We start from the raw sequence: 18,987 nt of genomic DNA, 5'->3' as shown, positions 1-18,987 counted from the left end.
ATCACTTCACGCCTGTGAATCTTGGTTTTCCATCTGTAAAACAGAGATGCTAGAATCTCAGGGCGAGGGAGCTGAGGGACAGCAGCCAGCCAAGCTGGTGGAGAAAGACCCAGAGAAGCACCAAACTCCAGTTTGCCCAATTGGATAATCGTAGGATCAATAACCTCCATTTTTGAACTTTTGTATTGATCTAGCTACAGAATACAGATGGATTTTTCTTTTTCTTTTCTTTTCCTTTATTTATTTTTTTGAGACAGGGTTAATGTATAAGAGCTCTGGCTATCCTGGAACTCATTTTGTAGAGCAGGCTGGCCTTGAACTCACAGAGATCCACTTGCCTCTGCCTCCTGAGTGCTGGGACTAAAGGTGTGAGCCACCTTGCTTGGCTACAGTTGGATTTTTAATTATATTTAGTCTTTCATATTGGCTCTATTTTTTTTCACATCTCCATCTGGTGCAGGATGGGGCTGAATATTTTATTTTTGCATGTCAGTGTTGGAGAAATGGGCACTTAATCCCTGATAATTGATTTCTAGAACATGTTGCCCATTTCACTAAATTTGGGATTTGTATACAACAGGGGTCGTTTTCTCTGCCTTCATCTCTCCAGGTGAATTGTGCTCTGCTAATGGGGAGCTAGCAGGAAATCTTTCAGGCTTTCATTATCTTGTCAATTTGTGGTTTCTCATCAAATATGAGCTATTCGGGTATGAAGATACTGCTGACCTGCCCTGAAAGGAAAGTTTGTTTGAATTGCTTACTGACTCTGTGGGTGGGTTTTCCCTGAATCAGCCATTCTTTCCTTCAGACAAGTTTGAGGATGACATCTCCCATCCCCACCCCTGCACCCCTGGCAGCATGCTTGCCTTTTAGACCACTCTTTCCTCTGCTCGCACACTGAGGTCCATACAGAAAGCCCAGGGCTGACCCTCGTCTAACTGTGGTGTCAGGGAGATTTCATGGTAGCCCTAAGAACCCGTGTTCTTGTTAAACTGTTCAACATACAGGATATGTTGACGTTATAGGCCTTTATAACCTGTGAATATAACATTATTTGGACATATATATTTGCACATACAATCCAGTTATGATTAGGTATCCTCGGGAAGGAGCAGTTTTTATAGTTATGGTTCAAGTGAGAAGTGTATTTCATAGTTTCATATGAGTGAGGATAAAGTCCTCATCTGGTGGTACTGTTTTGTGAGAGTGTGGATATGGGGCCCAGCTGATGTCTCATAGGGCTTTGGGGGTAGAATTTGAGGGTTATAGTTCAACCTTGCTTCTGGTCTAGCCTTCTCTGCTTCTGGGTTAGCCACTGCTAGAGATGTGAGGGAGCCACCTCATAGACCCACTACCATGAACACTGCCTTCTATGTCTTGTTTCAGGTATTTTGTTCCATTGACAAAAAAAAAAAAAAAAAAAAAAGCAACCCACACACACACACATACAACACACACACACACACACACACACACACACACACACACACACACACACACAAATTGGAGTGATGCAGCCGTGAACCAAGAAAGCCAGGTTGGTTGGAAGGATAGGCAAGGCTAATGTTTGATTTTGAACTTCTGGCTTTGGAACCATGAGAAAATACATTCTTATAGTTTTAGGCCTCTGTGTTTATGGGAGCCACAGGAAATTAGCATGCCGCCGAAGAGTCTAAATAAAATACAACCATGTGTCACATCATGCCTTCCAGCCAACAGCGGACCACCGATGTCCTAGTTGTCCCATAATATCGTAGTGGAGTTGAAAATTCCTGCCTAGTGACTTTGTGGACATGGTATGATGCGCCGCTCACATGCCTGTGGTGATGACGGTTTTAACAAGGCCCCTGTGACGTCAGCTGGCTAGAGTACAGCACATAGAGTTACACAGGCGGGTGACGCATGGCAGCTTCTGGTTTATGTAGTCACTCTACCGCACATGCTTCTTAGTGTTCCGTTCCAACCTGCTCCTTCCACCTAGGCAAGTTTTTACTGTACGCAGTGAGCAGCCTCCTCCCACCACACGCCTCAAGCCGTCCGCATCTCTTCATTGCAGCGGGAGGCTACACGGAGTGGCTGACTTATGTGATGTAGGGCTGAAAGCTTGCTCTTCCGGTGTTCCCACAGTCATAACCTCACAGAACAAAGCACTTCCCAGGGCACAGCTTTGTCGTTAAGTGACGTGTGATTCTGCATGCGACTTTCTAAATATAGCTCATTATTTACTGTCCCCTGAAGGGCTATGGTCACAATCGCGCCATGCTTTTTGATGATTACCTAAGTGTAAGACTCCCAGCCTCTGATCCCTACAGAATTCTGTATAGGTCCCTTGTGTGTGTGTGTGTGTGTGTGTGTGTGTGTGTACTTGTGCATGTGTGCTATTGTGCATATATGCACTGGCATATATATACACATACATACATACATACATATATACATAATACATACATACTTATATACACAAGCATGCCGAGGCCAGAGGCCAACATCCTGTGTCTTCTTTGATTTCTCTATTTAATTAATTTTTTGAAAGATTAATTTTTATTTTATGTGTATGAGTGTCTTGCCAGCATGTGTGGATGTGCACAGTGTGTTCCTCAGGCCTGTGGAGATCCGAGAAAGTGCCAGGTTCCCTGGAACTGGAGTTTCAGATGGTTGTGAACCATCATGTGGATGCTGGGAGCTGAACCTGGACCCTCTGCAAAAGTGTCCTTAACTTCTGAGCCATCTCCAGCCCCATCCACGTTTTTTTTTTTTTTTTTTGAGACATAGCCTCACACTGACCTGATGCTCACCATCCAGCTAGGCTGACCAAGTAGCGAGCTTCAAGGATCTGCCTGTTTCCTTCCTTTGTTGCCACCTCTGCTGCACCCAGCTCTTCATGTAGGAGCCAGGGATCTGAACTTGGCTCTTCAGGCTTGTGAGGAAAACACTTTGCTGATGAAGCCATCTTCTCAGCCCCTACATACTGGTGACTTACCTGATCCTTCATTTCCATGACTCAAGTCCTTTACCCATTTATCTTCAATTTCTTTATCTTCTGTTCTGAGAGAGAGATGGCTGGGGACACTTAGGACACTCCTGAAGTGAGCCAGTGCCTAATATCTCTCATGGCCACCCCTAAATCATTGCTTCTGCACTCACTTCTCCATGGGAGTTCTACAGTAGTGACCATTAGAGTATCCAGAAGCTTCCCCACCCGTGGCCACTCTCCTCCCTCTGTGAAGCTCAGGGTCCCTCTTCACCTCTCATATTTAATTCACTACCACTGCTGGCCTCTTGTGGTTTCTGTTGCCCACTTAGGTTATTTTCCCCAGCTACCTGGGAGTCATTTTCTTGCCTTTCCACCTTCTGTTTCCGCTGCTCAAATGGGCGATGAGTGACATAAAGTTGGTTTGCTTCTTCCATGATGTGGCTTCTACAGGTCGTTAGGCCTAGCAGCAAGAGCCTTAACTTATTGGGCCACCTTCCCGGCTCCAAAGTACAAATATTAAAATAAAAAATGATTTCATGTGTAATACTGTTTTGCTTGCATGTGTGACCATGTGCCACATGCATGACTCATGCCATGGAGACCAGAAGAGGGCTAAAGATCCCTAAAATTGGAATAGACGTTTGTAAACCACCATGTGGGTCCTGAGAATGGAGCCTGGGCCCTCTGGGAGAGCATCGACCACGCTTTAACTATTCATCCATCTCTCTGGCCCCAAGGCATGGAGTTTTGTTTTGTTTTTAAAGATTTATTATTATGGATACAGCGCTCTGCCTGCATGTACACCTGCAGGCCAGAAGAGGGTGTTAGATCACATTACAGATGGTTGTGAGCCACCACGTGGTTGCTGGGAATTGAACTCAGGACCTCTGGAAGAGCAGCCAGTGCTCTTAACCTCTGAGCCATCTCCAGCCCAAGGCATGGAGTTTTAAAAGTACTCCCAGATCACCAAATTATGTGGCCAGATTTGGGAACCTTCTGGTAGATTCAAATCATATTTTGGCTTCTCAGATCCCTAACCTTCTCAGTTCCTAATAACTATTTCTTTTTACCTCACACTGTCATAGTCAACACACTGTCACACTCATACACCATCACAGTCACACACTGTCACGCTCATACACCATCACAGCCACACATTGTCACACTCATTCACCATCAGTCATACACTGTCACAGTCACACATTGTCATGCTTATACACTGTCACAGTCACACACTTCACAGTCACACACGGTCATGCTCACACACTGTCACAGTCACATGCTATCACGCTCACAGATGGTCACTACAGGCACTAGCCGCACATTTGGAGTGTTAGTTTCTAATACCCTACTTTGATCTCACCGCCTCACTTCTACGCAGCTTTCTCTAAAGCTCAAGCTCCAACCATTCTTCAGCTTTGCCCGTCACCATATACTCGTCACCACCCTCATACCTCACCATCCATCCTTCCCCAAATGAGTCCAGGGTACCCGCTCAACTTCTCATGCCTTTGATGCTCTCCCCTGGAAAACTCCCAGACACACCCAGCAAGGGCTCTGTCACTAAGCTACATCCCCAACCCAGGCAGGCTTTGAACTTGTTCTGCAGCTTAAGCAAGCCTTGATCTTTCCATTCGAGCCTCCTTGACAGCTGGGTTAAGAGGCCTGGCCAGACTTGATAAATCCCTATTATCGTATATCCCTGCATCTGAGCAGCCAATGCCAGATAGACAGACCCAGCAGGATTATGGATAATTTAGGAACCCAATGCTCCAGTGGATCCCTGAGATGCAGCTAAGTCACTTTCCTGTTTTATGACCCGTGGCTTCAAAACAACTCCCTCTGGTGACTCCACCATGATTGTGTGCCATCCCATTTCCCAGCGTTTGCACTCTCAGTCACTTGATCTCAACATTTCCACCCATTTATTGCCATGGAAACCCTTCCCCTCCCCTTCTGGAGAAGTGTTTCCTGAGGCTTTACCCTAAGGGAGGCTGCCACCCCAACCTGGCCCTTCGTTGTCTTACTTTTCCTCACAGTCTTTTAATACTAACACCATCTGATGTTGGATGCTTATTTTTATTTATTTCCTTTTTTTGTTTTTGGCAGGGGAGGTGGGGCCAGAGGGCCTGGTTTTCCATCTCCTTTTATAGCATGTAGGCTCTGTGCTGGCTTCCTGTTGGTCTCTTTCATAATAGACACTAGCTTTTTGTTTTTTGTTTTTTAATCAGTCTTAGACCAGTTTTATGATTCTGTATTTTTTGCTGAAGCTGCAGCTCTTCCCTGTGCAAGCCTGACACCGAGAGCCTCTTCTAGTGATGCTGATACGAACATACGACATTCACCTTCTGATTCACACATGTGTTCACGTGACACATAGCCTTATGTGATTGGACAGCTTGAATTCTCTAAACTTTCCACATTAGAAATTTGTTATGCATCCAGTTTCATGTCCATCCATATACATTTTGATCATGTTATTCTGCTGTAACTCCCCCCCCCTTTGTTTAACAACAACAACAACAACAACACAACAAAAAAGTCCTCTCTCCCATGTTCCAGTTGTAGACCATGTGTTGTGTTGGTTACTTGGTTACATATCAGCAAGAGCTTGTGTTACTCAATTTCTTGCTGTGGAAATAGAGCAGGGATTGGTTTCTTTGTCATCCCCAAGGGCAGAGGATATAGCCTACTTCTGACCAAAGCCTGGGGGGGAAGGGAGGGAGGAGGAGAGGGGGGAGGGGAGGGGTGGGGAGTTCTGGAATTTCCCATCCTTTGGTGTGACTTGTCCATTCCATTAAAGTATAAGAACATGTGTAGTATTGTGAGTTTGACTGAGTCAGAGAAAGAGCACACAAGCACTACTGCTCCCACCCCACCATCCCCAGCCCACCCCCAAATCTATGTAAGATTCAGCAAAGAACTCAGAAGCATAAAGGTCCAGGCAAGCTACTACTTGTCAATGGTTTTCACATAATCAAAACACCTTTATGTGTGTGGTTCCCGCCTCTCCCCCTCCACCCCAATTACCTAAATAGTTTCCCCTGAGGGGGCAAAGTTGAAACACACTTAAAACTATACGGAAGAGACAAGTCATCTAGGAGGATCCTGCTGCTTTAAGATGTTTAGTTAGCACTTCATAAACTTAGTCTTTCCATTAAGCACACATACTACTCACAAAGGGACTATTTTATACGAACAGGACACAGTAGATGCCATTTCACCTGAGCCTTTGAAAAAGTAACTTTCACCCTGCCAATGCTCCCTTGCGTACCTTCTCAAAGAAAGGAAGTATTAGCCACTGTCACCATACACTTTGTATGTCCTTTATTAATGTAGGTGCACATAACTAATATATAAATTATATATCATCATATATAATTATGTATATGTCTAAAATGGAAAAAAGGGATGCTACAATTTTTCCACTCAACAATAAGTCAGAAAATGCTGCATGTCAATGATGTCAGTGGTGTCAGCTCAAACTCATAAATTAAAAAAAAAAGAACTACCATTAATCCTCATCCAGTTTTGAGGGAGTATACTTATTAAGTTGTTATAATTGCTAAGAAAGCCAGTATACTGTTTAGTCTTTTCTGGAACTTTCATCAGACATGCAGAGGGCTGTGTGGTTACTCTCTACACTTTCAAGTAGTACCCCTTTTAGTGGGACCTTCTCAATATGGAGATCAGATCATATTTCCAGCCTCAGGAGCTACTACTAAAGTATTCCGTGGGGAAACTGCTGCTGAAGCAGAAAGGTTCTGTGTGTGGCTGACGTGGCACGGCAGTTTGCAGTGTCTGCCAGCTGTGAGGAACAGCAGGCTGTCAAGATGGGATGTAGCAGAAGCAGCTGCGGCAGCCCCCGATTTAGGAGCAAAGATGTAAGTACTTATTTTCACCACTAACAACTTTGCCCAGACCAAACCCAAACGGAAGAAAACTAAGAGAGAATGTAATTCCCACTAGAGACCCTTCTAACAGAGTCATCGGGAAAGCATTTAGTCTAAACCAGGCAAGACAGGCATTCCGGCCAGCACATGGTTTCATCAGAAGGAAGAACTTGACAGGATACTGTTTGGAAAAAAATATCCCCCAAAACCCAAAAAGCCAAACTTCAAGTCCAATGGTGGCTAATGCTGTTTTAGGTCTTCACTGTGTACAGTGACTGCACACCCTGGCAGGGGCCTTCCCTTGCTGGACAGAATGCATGGCTAATGTGCATGTAATTTCAACTTTCATAAAAATTTAGACAAGTTTGATTATGGTAAGATGAAAGGAGGCTGAGCAATTACAGTGTTTGGGGAGAGGATGGAGCCTGCTAAATATTTTAAGGAGGATTCAAGCTGCTTAAAGCTGACTTAGAGACAATGTGGAAACTTCTGTCCTCAAGCTATAGAGATGACTAGGGGCACAATGCCTGCCAACTCGGTGACAAATGAGGACTTGGCACAGATCCGTTGAGCAAGCGGTGGCTGTGTGGCTGCTGTTCCCAGGGTTTATAGCCTGAAGTCATGTCCAGAGTTCCTGGTGTTTGCAGAGTTCGTACACCATGCGTTTCCAGGTTGGTGATCTCTCTTTTCTTTCCTTCTGTGGAGACTCTTTGCTCTGATCATCAGCTTTGCCTGAAACCTCGCAAGGGACCACCTGCCGTCCTTGGGGAGTGCAGTTAACTCATTGGCCAACAGATAATTTTAATTTCCACCTCTCCACTGGGAAGACCTAAGTAAACAAGATAGAAGAAGTGACTGCCCCTGTGGAGTCTGCAGCTCAGTAGGAAAAACAGATGTTAGGAGAAGAGTGACCACTGGGCTGGGAGAAGAGAGATCTGGAGTGTGGGTCCTGGCACAGGTCCCGATGAGCCATACGGCACTCCGGGCTCCAGCTTATGCACTATAAAGTGACTGCATTGGGATGAATAAGCTTCTCTGTAATTGATTCCTCACCTAGTGGGAGTTTCCCACTTGCTGAACAGTTTCTCACACAGCTCTGGATTTTATCCACATCCAAAGGGATGGATATTTTCCTTATGACTGCATTTCACCCATCACCAATTAGGCCTCATCACGTTGTGATATTCTGGAACAATCTGGAAAGATCCTCCTAGATGGGGCCTACTCATGGTATGATATTGTTAGGAACAAAGGCTGCTTTCAAGAAATTTGCCGTAAGAGTAGTGATTTTATAACATCTCATCTTAGATGTCCCGCGTCGGCTTTCACATGGTCTCTGCTTGCAGTAAGTTCCTTCACTGCTGATGACTTTTGAGGGACAGGGAGACAAAGGGAAAGTTCCTAAAATGACTTGAAAGAAATTGAACAGAGTCAAAAAACAAAGCAGGCTGTGGTTTCAACTAAAATAAAAAAAAAAAATACCTACCATTAGTGACTGTGTGGAGTAGCTTGGCTCCCAGAAACTCACCACCGTAGATCAAACAATTACACTAGAAACTGTAGGAAATTCGTAAGATATTTTAATAGAAGTGATAGATGAAATAGATTTCTCTAACATAATTACTATACACATATCCCTCTCCCCCCCATTGACCTTGCCTAGCCTAGCTCACAAAATTATTTACATGGGTCTGCGTACATTTCTTGCTGTCTGTCCTTCTGCATTTCTTGTTGCTCTTCGTGGTTTTTGGTTGTTTGTTGTTGCCTGCTTGAGACAAGGTTTTATGTGGCCCAGGGCCTGCCTGCAGCTTCCTATAGTCTCTAGGCTGGCCTTGAATCCTTATTCTCCTACCCCAGACGCTCAAGCGCCAGGACTACAGGCATTTGGCACCACACCCAGCTAAGATGTGCTTTTGCCCTGGACAGATGTCCTATCTTGGGCCTTCTATCGATGTCAGCCTCCCCAGGGACTACTACATCCATCTCCCAGCCCTGCGTTCATCTGCCTCTTCAGCCTCTCCTTTAATTGGTTTCCCATTTTGGGTTAAAAAGTCATGCAAGTGTCTCCCATTTTATCCCAACCCACCGATCAGCACACCAGCCAGTGAAAGCGCACGGCTGCTTCACGTGGTCTGCTGTCTTCTCCCTGGCCTGATCCTTCCATCAACCCCATGGAATTGTGATGACACGGTATTTTCTCTCCTCTCCCTCTCTCTCCCTTCCCTGCTCTCAATTTGCTTGATGCAGGATCTCATGTAGCCCAGGTTGCTCTTCAGTTACTATGTCGTCAGGCTCACGTGTTGATCTTTCTGCTATCATCTCTCTTCACACTGTTTTAACTCAGCTTTTCCAGTTGCATGGACCCTTCTATCTCCATCTTGATGTTATTTTGAAGCCTGTATTCACCTTTGATGGTCTTACTCATAGCTGTGATTTTAATTATGACTTGGGTGCTGATACTGCCTAACTTAAAGCACACAGAATTTTCTGGAAAGAAGCAATGCATAGGGGCTGGAGAGATGGCTCAGAGGGTAAGAGCACTGGTTGCTCTTTCAGAGGTCCTGAGTTCAGTTCCCAGCAACCACATGGTGGTTCATAACCATGTATTAAGTGATCTGGTGACCTCTTCTGGCCTGCAGGTATACATGCAAGCAGAACACTGTGTATATAATCAATAAATCTTAAAAATAAAAAAGCAATTTATAAATGAATGAACATCATCCACCATGAATGTGTGTTTCCTCAGACTTCTCTTGGGAGTTCTTGACTCATAGATACCAGCTCAGACTCCTCCAGCAAGCTTTCCTAAAGGCAACAAAGCTCACCATGGCCCAACATGCTTCTCCCAGTAAACTTCATGATCAGGGACATCGGCATTCAGTCACCAGTCCAAGGCTATGGATGTCCAACCTCTAGATCTGCTTGTTCTGCCTCCTTGCTGCCTCTTGAATCTGATGCCCACTGCTAGATCTACCAGTCCTGTAGTTTGGCCTGAACTGACTTAAGGATTCTCCTGATGACTTTGAAGCCTCACCTTACCTGTGGTCTAGAATTCTGGGACCACTGTCTCCACTAACTGCCAATATTGCTTTATTTGCCTTACCATCTGATGTTGAAATGTATGAGGCAGGATTATGTCTTACTTGGTATTCCAGATGCTTACAACAGCATGAAGCACATAGCAATTACTTAATAGACTGGATGAAGTCAATGGCTACCCGCGCCACCCATATTGGCATTGTGCTACCTCAGCTAACCCAGTGGTGTCATCCCTGGACACTTGGTCTTGGGTTGAATAATGAAGCAAACTGAGCCAAGCCATGAGGAGCAAACCAGCAAGCAGCATCCAGCATGGCCTCTGCATCAGCTCCTGCGTCCAGAAGCCTGCCCTGTCTGAATTCCTGTCTTCACTTCCTTCAGTGATGGATGGAGTATGATGTGCAAGTGTAAGTCGAATAAACCTTTCCCTCTCCAACTTGATTTTGGTCATGGCGTTTCATCACAGCAATAGAAAGTCTAAGACAGCAGTGAACAAGAATACAAAGAGTAAGTTCACCTTGTTTGCTTTGTGTGTCTTAACTCCCAGCTTGGCACACAATAGCCACTTAACTCCCTAGTTATTAGGTAAGAACATGAGCTATGTGGATTCTTTCTATATTATTTCAGGACTTACCTTCTTTCCTATAGCAACTATGGAGAATCAGCTTCTGTGAGGGGAAAGAACTACTTTTCCCCTTCTCTATAGACGAGCTTGTACCCCAGTTGGGGTCAGCTAGTGACATCATTTATTTGATGAATGTCATCTGGATCCGCATGAGGACATGACGTCATTAATGACATGGGGAATACAAAGCAATCCGCAGCACTAAGGAAAACAGCCATGGCAAACTTGTAGAGGAACTACATCAGAGAAGCAATGTCAGAAAGGGCAGTGTTTGCTCAGCACACAGCGACTCTGGACTCTGCAGCAGTCATTTATAGGCTGTCCCCAGAAAACAGCAAACTTTGGCAGCTGTGGTGTTGTGATGACTGCAGACATGCATGCTCAGAAAAGAACATTCTCCATCATCTTGACATGCCCTTCGGTGTCCTCTAGAACTGAAGTTTGAACTTTGGTTTCTGGCATCATAAATGGCTCCTACAGAAATTGCCCTAATGTGCTAAATTCAGCACCAGAACAGCACTCCTGGGGAGCTGCTGTATCTGCAGGCACTAATTCCAGCCCGGGAGAACAAGGGACGCAAGTGCCACTAAAGCGCGTGTATGTATTCACACAGCACACACACCGACTATTTCTGTACATGAACAGTGGGCAGAGGAGTAGAACACTAAAAAGTGGAATGAAACTTTGTTGGCTGACAAATTGGATGAGGAGAAAATACAGAAATGAATCTTTGAGTTCTTATTTTTATCGTAGCTGTCTACCTACCTACCAATCTATCCTTAGGCAGGATGAGTCTATTTATACAGGCTGATGACTTTGAAGGTTGTAATCATTGTATTCACATGAAGTGGATTTTTACATAATTGCAGTTTTGTGTTAAATATATTTCATGCCTATTGCTAAGCATTGTGCTTTCTTTTCCCCCCAAAAGCCTTGGGCTATAATGCTTTCAGACTGATTTTCCGTGAAGTTCTCCATTTAGTGACTAATATAGATGCATTGGGTGAGTTTGGGAAAATATTTGACCCTTTCTAGTTGTCCATATTGTTTCTAAAATGAACAATCTCACTGATTTTATTTGATAGTGAAATAACAAGGCACAGATGAGCATTTCTGGGGAAGACAGGTATGGAGGCTCTGGGTCATCGCATTGTGAGGAAAGAGTGACTGTGAGGAATAACAGCTCCAGGTTAGAGTATCAAGCAACAATAAAGTATAACAAAATGAAAAGTTCATTAGGAATGAAAGATAAAATAAAACAACATACCCAAACAGTTGACAAAGCAAGTCTTGCATTTTGTGTGTGGGTGGAGGGTGTTTGAAGAAAGTAATAGTAAGAATCTTGTATTCAGGAAAATCATAAACACCATTTTGAGTTCATTCTAGATGTCACTGAGTAAGATTTGAACTATAAAAGCACACTTTTAAATGCATATTTTAGAAACTAGACTTGAGTGTCCTACTGCCAGCTTACAAGTCATCCCATTGGTGCCGGATGATAAACTAATTCAAAAAAATATTTTATTGGATTTAGTCTTTGACAATTTCACAAATATGAGCGCACACACGTCTAATTACTTCCACCCTCATCTCTTCCTTCTGCCTCCCTCCCATCCTCTGTCTCTAATGCTCCCCTCCCCTCTATACATTTATTTTCCAGCCATGCCTTTTTGCTTTGTTTTGTTAGGCACTGAGTTTAGCCAGGGCTGTCTGTGTGGCTACATGTTTGGAATCATTCACTGGTGTCTGATGGGCTCATCATCACTAGGTGCACAGCTGAAGACACTGACTGCCACTCCTCCAGAACCCATCAGTAGGCAGGTGTTTACTCCCAGATCCACGGTTGACTGTTGACAAGTCCAGTCTTAGGCAGACTTATTGCAGGCAGCCGTAGATGCTGCAGATCGAAATGGCCTTGGCTATGTTATGCCCAAAAGAAACCATTTCTTTGCCGTTTCCCCCATCTTGTGGCTCTTATTTTGGCTTTTTTTCCCCATCTCCCCTTCTTTACTGTTCTCTGAACAACAGGGTGGTGTAAATGTCCTCTTTAGGACTGAGCATTCAACCATCGTGTATTCTCAGCACCTAAACAGCCATGAGTTTCTCTATTCACTACCATTTGTGGCAAAGAGAAACTTCTCTGATTAAGGCTAAAAATAGCACTTGTCAGTGAGTATAAACATAAATATTTGGAAGGCAGTTAGGCACCGTGTCAACTTAGCTAAACAATAGTGGCAGGTTACCTCTCCCCTGTATTAAATACCTCTTCAGCTGTGGATTTTTAAACTAAGTTAACAGTATTCGGCATGCCATTTTTCTCTTTAGAATGGGCCCCAAAATCAAGTTAAGTGTGTGGTTACTTCCCTAACAGTTGTGCCATTGTTGTGCCACTAGTCACAACTTGCCTGGCTTGCTGGGTCACAGAATTTTCATCTGGGTAAGACCACTGTTTTCTTGCCCCACTCCTTGAAGCCTGCATAGTAACTTCCTGAGCTAGGCAGCACGGAAGAAGCTTTCAGCCCAGTTCCATCTCAAAGCTTTACACCCTGGCAACCAAGATGTGCGGATGTCTTCAGTAGTAGAGTCTTTTCAGTTAGTTCTGATGGGCAGCCAAAAGGCATGGCAAGAACTTGTATTGTTTTGGGGGCACTCATGAGGACTGACATTGGGATCTTGTTAAATAAGTTCAGATTTTAGGTGCCGTATCCAGCCTGCAGGCTGTCTCCTTTCTGTCTTTTAAAAATACATATTAAAATTGGTTTACAAATAGTAGATTCTTAAATGTCTTTTTTATAAACAATTTGGTTAACCTTCTGCCCCTTCCTCCCCTCTCTTCTCCTATGCCATCTCTACTTTAGCAATCCCTCCTATTACTCCCCCTCTTTGTTTTCATATTACCTAATGTCTGCTGCTCACCATCCCTTGAGGTAACCCTTGGCCCAATGACCCTTTTCTAGTTTCCTGGCCTCTAACAAACACTCCAAGTTAAACACACAGATCCTAAAGCTAGGGTCCATGTACAAGGGAGAACACGTAGAGTTTGTTTCCTGGGTCACGTCACTTAATATAATTATTTTCCAGTAGCGTCCATTTACTTGCAGCTTTATTTCTACTTACAAAATAAAAATCCACTGAGTAAGTGTATCACAGTCTCATTATCCATTTATCTGTTGACAGGTGTCTAGGCTGATTTCATTGCCGACTGTTGTGAATAGACAAGCAACAGCCATATTTGAATGAGTGTCTCTGGAGTAGGATGGAGAGGCCTTTGGGTGTATGCCTATGAGTGATACAGCTGAGTCATGTAGTTCCGTTTCTAGCTTTTTGAGGACCCTCCGGGCTGATTTGCATAGTGGGTGTGCCACTTTACACTCCCATCCACAGCGAATGAGGGTTCCTGTTTCTCCACATTTCTTTCCAGCATTTCCTGTCACTAGATTTCATGATGAAAGCCATTGTGACTGGGGTGAGCTGGAACTTCGTCGTTCTTTTAATTTGTTTTCTCCCTGGTGGCTAATGATATTGAACACCTTTTAAGGTCTTATTAGTTATTTGTATTGTTTTTAATTCTCTGTTTACAACTCTGGTACATTTTTCAATATATTGTTTGTTTTTTCTGTTGTTTAGTTTTTTTAGAGTTCTTATTTTGGATATCAGTCAACTGTTGGATGTATATCTGGTAAGGATTTTTCTCTTGTTTTGTGAGGCTCCCTCTTCTCTTGCTTATAGTTTCTTTTACTGCACAGAAGTTTTAAACTTAAAAAAAAAATCACATTTCTTTAGTATGTGTATGTATGTATAGACCATAGCGATGGTGTGGAGGTCCGAGGACAACTTGTGGGAGTTAGCTCTTTCTCTCCACCACATGGGTCTGGGGACTGAACTCAGATCCTTGCGTTGTACTAGTGCACCTTAGCCCACTCAGCCAGGTCTCATCCGTCAACTGTTGGTCACTGCGCTCTTTTAACAGTCACCTTTGCTGGACACTTACAATATATAGACACTTTTCTAAGTGCTTCTAGCAAAGGGGGGGGGGTAAATAACTTTTTAACATCGCTACACAAAGTGATCTACAAATGTCTTGGCCTGCATTCATCAGTTCTCTCAGGCTCATGCGGCCACACCTGTTAGACGGTGTATTTGTTTATTCTTAAAATATTCATTAAACGTTGGGTATATGCCACAAGCAGTGCTTTGTCTCCCTTCTTCTGCCATTGTCTTACAAAGGTATTTATTATCGCCCACTCCTTTAAACATGGAGGCTACTTCGCCTGAGTTGTTAAGTAGTTGCTTGTTTGTCTCACAGCTAATCCATGGAGGTATTAAAATGGGAATCTAATTCCAAGTGTGAGGAGCTCTCCCGCTGTGTGTTTGCACCAGCCCAGTAATCACCTACTTAGGTAGTTTAGGTTGTCACACCCTTACTGAATGTCAGGAACCCGGATGAAAGGCAAGTGTTTATTCCAAACCCAGCCTCATATCTAACACCACTCTTTCCGTGCTTTTCCACATGTTCCTTCATTTCATCCATATCTCAGCCTTTTAAAGATTTCATCTTAGGGGCTGGAGAGATGGCTCAGAGATTAAGAGCACTGACTGCTCTTCTAGAGGTCTTGGGTTCCATTCCCAGCAACCACATGGTGACTCACAACCACCTATAATGTGATCTGGTGCCCTCTTCTGGCCTTCAGGTGTACATGCAGGCAGAGTACTGTATACAGAACAATAAATAAATAAATCTTTTAAAAAAAAAAGATTTCATCTTAAAGACGAAGGATAGTATAGCAATTGAGTGTTTTTTGTTTTTGTTTTTATTTCTCTAAATGTAGATGGCTGGGAAATAACTTAGTGAAAAGTTGAAGCTTAGTTTTAGTGCCTATTATTTAAAGATTTGATTTAATTTGTGAGCACACAAGCACATGTGTTTGTCTCTGTCTGTGTGCTTGCACGCACCTGCGTGTGCAGGTGCCCATGGACGCTGGAAGAGGATGTTGGATGCTCTGAGGTGATTGTGAGCTGCTCCACATGGGAGCTGGCAACTACAACCCAGCCCTCTGCAAACAGCAGGTGGCCTGAACCACTGGGCCATCTCTCTAGTCGCATCAACTCCCAGTCCTTTGGAACTTTGGAACTTTCCAGAAAGATTAAGATAGGAAATTTGATGAATGATGCTGGGGTTGTGTAATCTGGAGAAAAAAAATGCTGCATTGCATGGTGGGTTTTCCCTGTATTCAAACAAGTGATCTGGGATTCTCAGACCATTTGTTTGTCATCTTTAAGAAGGGCATCTGAGCTTTAAAATATTGGGATATATTTCTGTGAGGTTCCCTAAGGTCATACTTTCCTCAGAGAAGAAACACCATGTCTTTCAGGAAAACCAAGACAGAACTATATATAGTCTTAGGACCCTACAAACATGGTGAGTGAGTTGGTGCAGTACAGTGGTTGAGTGCTCAAGGTCTTATTATTTTTTCAAATTTTTAATGTTTGTTTTGAGACAGTGTTTCTCTGAATAGCCTTGGTTGTCCTGGACTTGCTTTGTAGGCCAGGGTGGCCTGGAACTCATAGAGATCCTCCTGCCTTTGCCTCCACAAGTGCTAGGGCTTCAGGGGTATGCCACGGTGGCGGGCTTTAAGGTCTTACATAATTCAGAATTTTATCTAGCAGTAGAGAGCGCAGAATGCTCTAGGTCGGTAAATGAAAGAACTTTACATCGGTGGGGGCCTTGGCTTGGACCTCGTTGGCACCGTCATGACTTCACCTGCGGGGATGGATTTCTTCCAGAGGCTCTTTCCAGCTCATTGGCTCTGTCTGGCTGAATGTCTGCTCTTGTTCAGAATATGTCTCTCGAACGTCCCCACTGAGTGGCAAGGAATGACTCAGCCTGGGGGTGCACAATAGAATACGTGTCTGTTTATCTGTCTCATAGCCAATGTGGAATCTTTTTTTCCTGACATCTCATGTTTGTCTTAAAAATGAATGTAAGTTTGAACTTCCCTCCAGAGTGTTTATATTTATATTAAATTGAGATTCTACTTAAAATATCTTATAAAAGAGAAGTCGTGCTTCATGCTCATCCTACGGCATCCTGTCTTGTTCCTGGAGCAGCCAAGCTCCTGGGCGGGGAGAACTGGACCACACTTCCTTAAAGTTGCTAATGCTGATGCTCTCATCCTAATCCGTGCACCTGTTTTTCTGTGTAGTCAAGTGATGCTGCTTCTCTGTGTCCTCTAAGTCCTGGATCAATGCAGATAGTGGGGGAGGATTTGTTGATTTCACAGCAGTAATTAATATTCAAGTCTTCTGCTGGTGATGTGTGCAGACTACTTTGTGGGTGCATTTTCTAGTGCACCTATGGAAGTGGTAATTATTAACACCCATTGAGCATTTGCTGCATTTAAGTTATTTGAAGGTTTCAGATCTGATTTTTGTCTTTGTCATACTTCTGTAATTCTGTAGGGTTCTGCGATCATATCTGCAGACAAAGAGAGGGAGATATAGATATAGCTAACAGGTGCAGATAGCCAGCAGATGGTAGAACAGCGTCTCATGTGCAGACAGTCTTATTCTAGGACTGCGTTCTCCTGTTCTGAGGACGTCACAGCCACTGATCTGCAGCAGAGAGAACACTCAGAGGACTAATGACCTTTATCTCACTTTGCTGCTGTGTGAGTCTTCTCTGCCCCCTTGGCCCTTGACACAGGGCCTGAAGTCACAGAAACACCCCCTCCACCAGTAAAATGGGAGGATGAATGGCTGAGAAGTACAGTCCCCCTGCCAGCCCAGGGCTGCCAAGCAAGCTTGGACTCCTTCTTGAGGAGTCTTGGTGTCAGAGCTGGATTCAGGAAGAACAGGTTTGTGGGAGGCCAATTAAGTGTCAATAAAAGGAATCCATTGACAAGGAATCATTGTCAAGGGTTCTTTGGTGTAGTGAAGTATAGATTGTGCCAACCTTTGTTTCTAAGGCTTCAGTAAATCCCAGGACTAGTGCTGGTGACTTAGCGCCTGTGCCAGGCTAAATTGACTTTGGCACAGGCACTGTTTTTTTTTTTTTTCCCTGGCACTCCACCTCTACGTAATTGGAACTCTTGATCAGAGCATAATTCTGTGTCTTCCCTGTTACTCGGCTTCACCTTAAAGGAAGGGATGGGAAGTTTGGTGGCTAAGGCCACATGATACAGTTGTAAGCTTGGCTTCAGGGGTGGCCTTGCTAGAGTCGGGAGGCTGCTCCCCTTGAGCCCTGTACCCCTTGATTCATTCTTGGAGTCTGAGCCTGGGAGGCACTCACTCACTGTAAAGAACCCCCGCCCCCCTGGTCCCCCGCCCCCATCCTCCGACACTGCTGGAAATACACATAAGGAAACCATCCAGCCTTCCCCACCTGGACTGAGTTTTACAAATTATTATTGAAATTTAATGTTTTTCTTTCACTCTCATGCTGGAATGTGCCTTCCAGTTATAACTACTGACGCTGCTTTAACAAGGCACGTGACGTGGGCCTGTCTTTGCTCATTTGTGTCCGTATGGCACAATTTATTCACTCTTTGGCCAACTCCTTTTACCCGGTCTCATCATTCTCCTTTACTTTCTTTGAATTTCTCATTAAAAGTGTAATTCAATATTTGTTGTGGAAACAATTGGATGAAATCATGGGGAAGCTGTCGCTGCTCTACTTTTGAGGTGTTTATAAATAAAACTTAACTGAGCTGTTACCACATGCCAGGCACAGGGTATGGAAGTAAGCACAGAAAGTCTGTGCCCTCATGGAGGGTAAAGCCAGATGCTCTGCCTAATATTGGGGTATTTCCAGTCTACTTTCTACTTGAAGGTATAGGACTAGTTGTAGCCCCCTCATATTCTCCACACTGGTCATTTTAAGCCTATGGTGTCCCTTAAGTCCCTGCCCAAATGCTTATCCTAGAGACAGCCAGTTCTGGTCCATCTTCCCGAAGGGGAGTTTTCTTTCTCGGGTACAAACTCATCCTTGTCTGTGCTGGTCTTGACCTTCTGTATCCCTTCTCAGAGGAATGTGTCTCTCCTCGTAGTGAGGTTCAGATGTGTGTTCCCCTATCCTGAGTCCCACATGCCTCTTCTGAGATCCCTCCCTCAGTTTCTTTCTGCTGTCTATGTTTTTCCCACAAAACGTGGTGATATATGTTGCCGTGTCCATGCTAAACAGATTCTTCAAGGCTGAGTGCTGGTTGTAGCCCCAGCCCTGTCCTGTCTACCTGGCCCCGTAGAAAGAGCCATTTGCTTGCCGCCTCCTTCTGCTTACTTTCCTTTTGCTATTACGTCATTTCAAAGTCTAATCCGTCACTGCCTGGAACATAATCCTGCTGAAATGGTTTGTGCTAAGACCCTCAGACTTCCTAATAGTCAAATCCAGTGACCCAGAGAGCACCTCTCATGTGTAGTCTTTCTCAGTGCACCCCTAAGTTCGGAATTGTTGAGTGTTT

General features: G+C 44.1%; 1 protein-coding gene across 1 annotated transcript in view; it reads left to right on the top strand.

Annotated features, from left to right (window-relative positions):
• Window positions 1-6,759: 6,759 nt before the first annotated feature.
• The window catches only part of SEC16B (SEC16 homolog B, endoplasmic reticulum export factor), a 58,743-nt gene continuing 46,515 nt past the window's right edge, over window positions 6,760-18,987 (top strand). Inside the window, 1 exon segment of the mRNA XM_084774607.1 lies at window positions 6,760-6,858. The gene's annotated coding sequence lies outside the window, so the exon portion shown is untranslated.

This window comes from Acomys minous (genome assembly GCF_964271855.1).
Source record: "Acomys minous genome assembly, chromosome: 1".
NCBI classification, from domain to species: domain Eukaryota; kingdom Metazoa; phylum Chordata; class Mammalia; order Rodentia; family Muridae; genus Acomys; species Acomys minous.
Note: the sequence above shows the minus strand (reverse complement) of the source record. Positions and strands in the feature narration are given on the sequence as shown.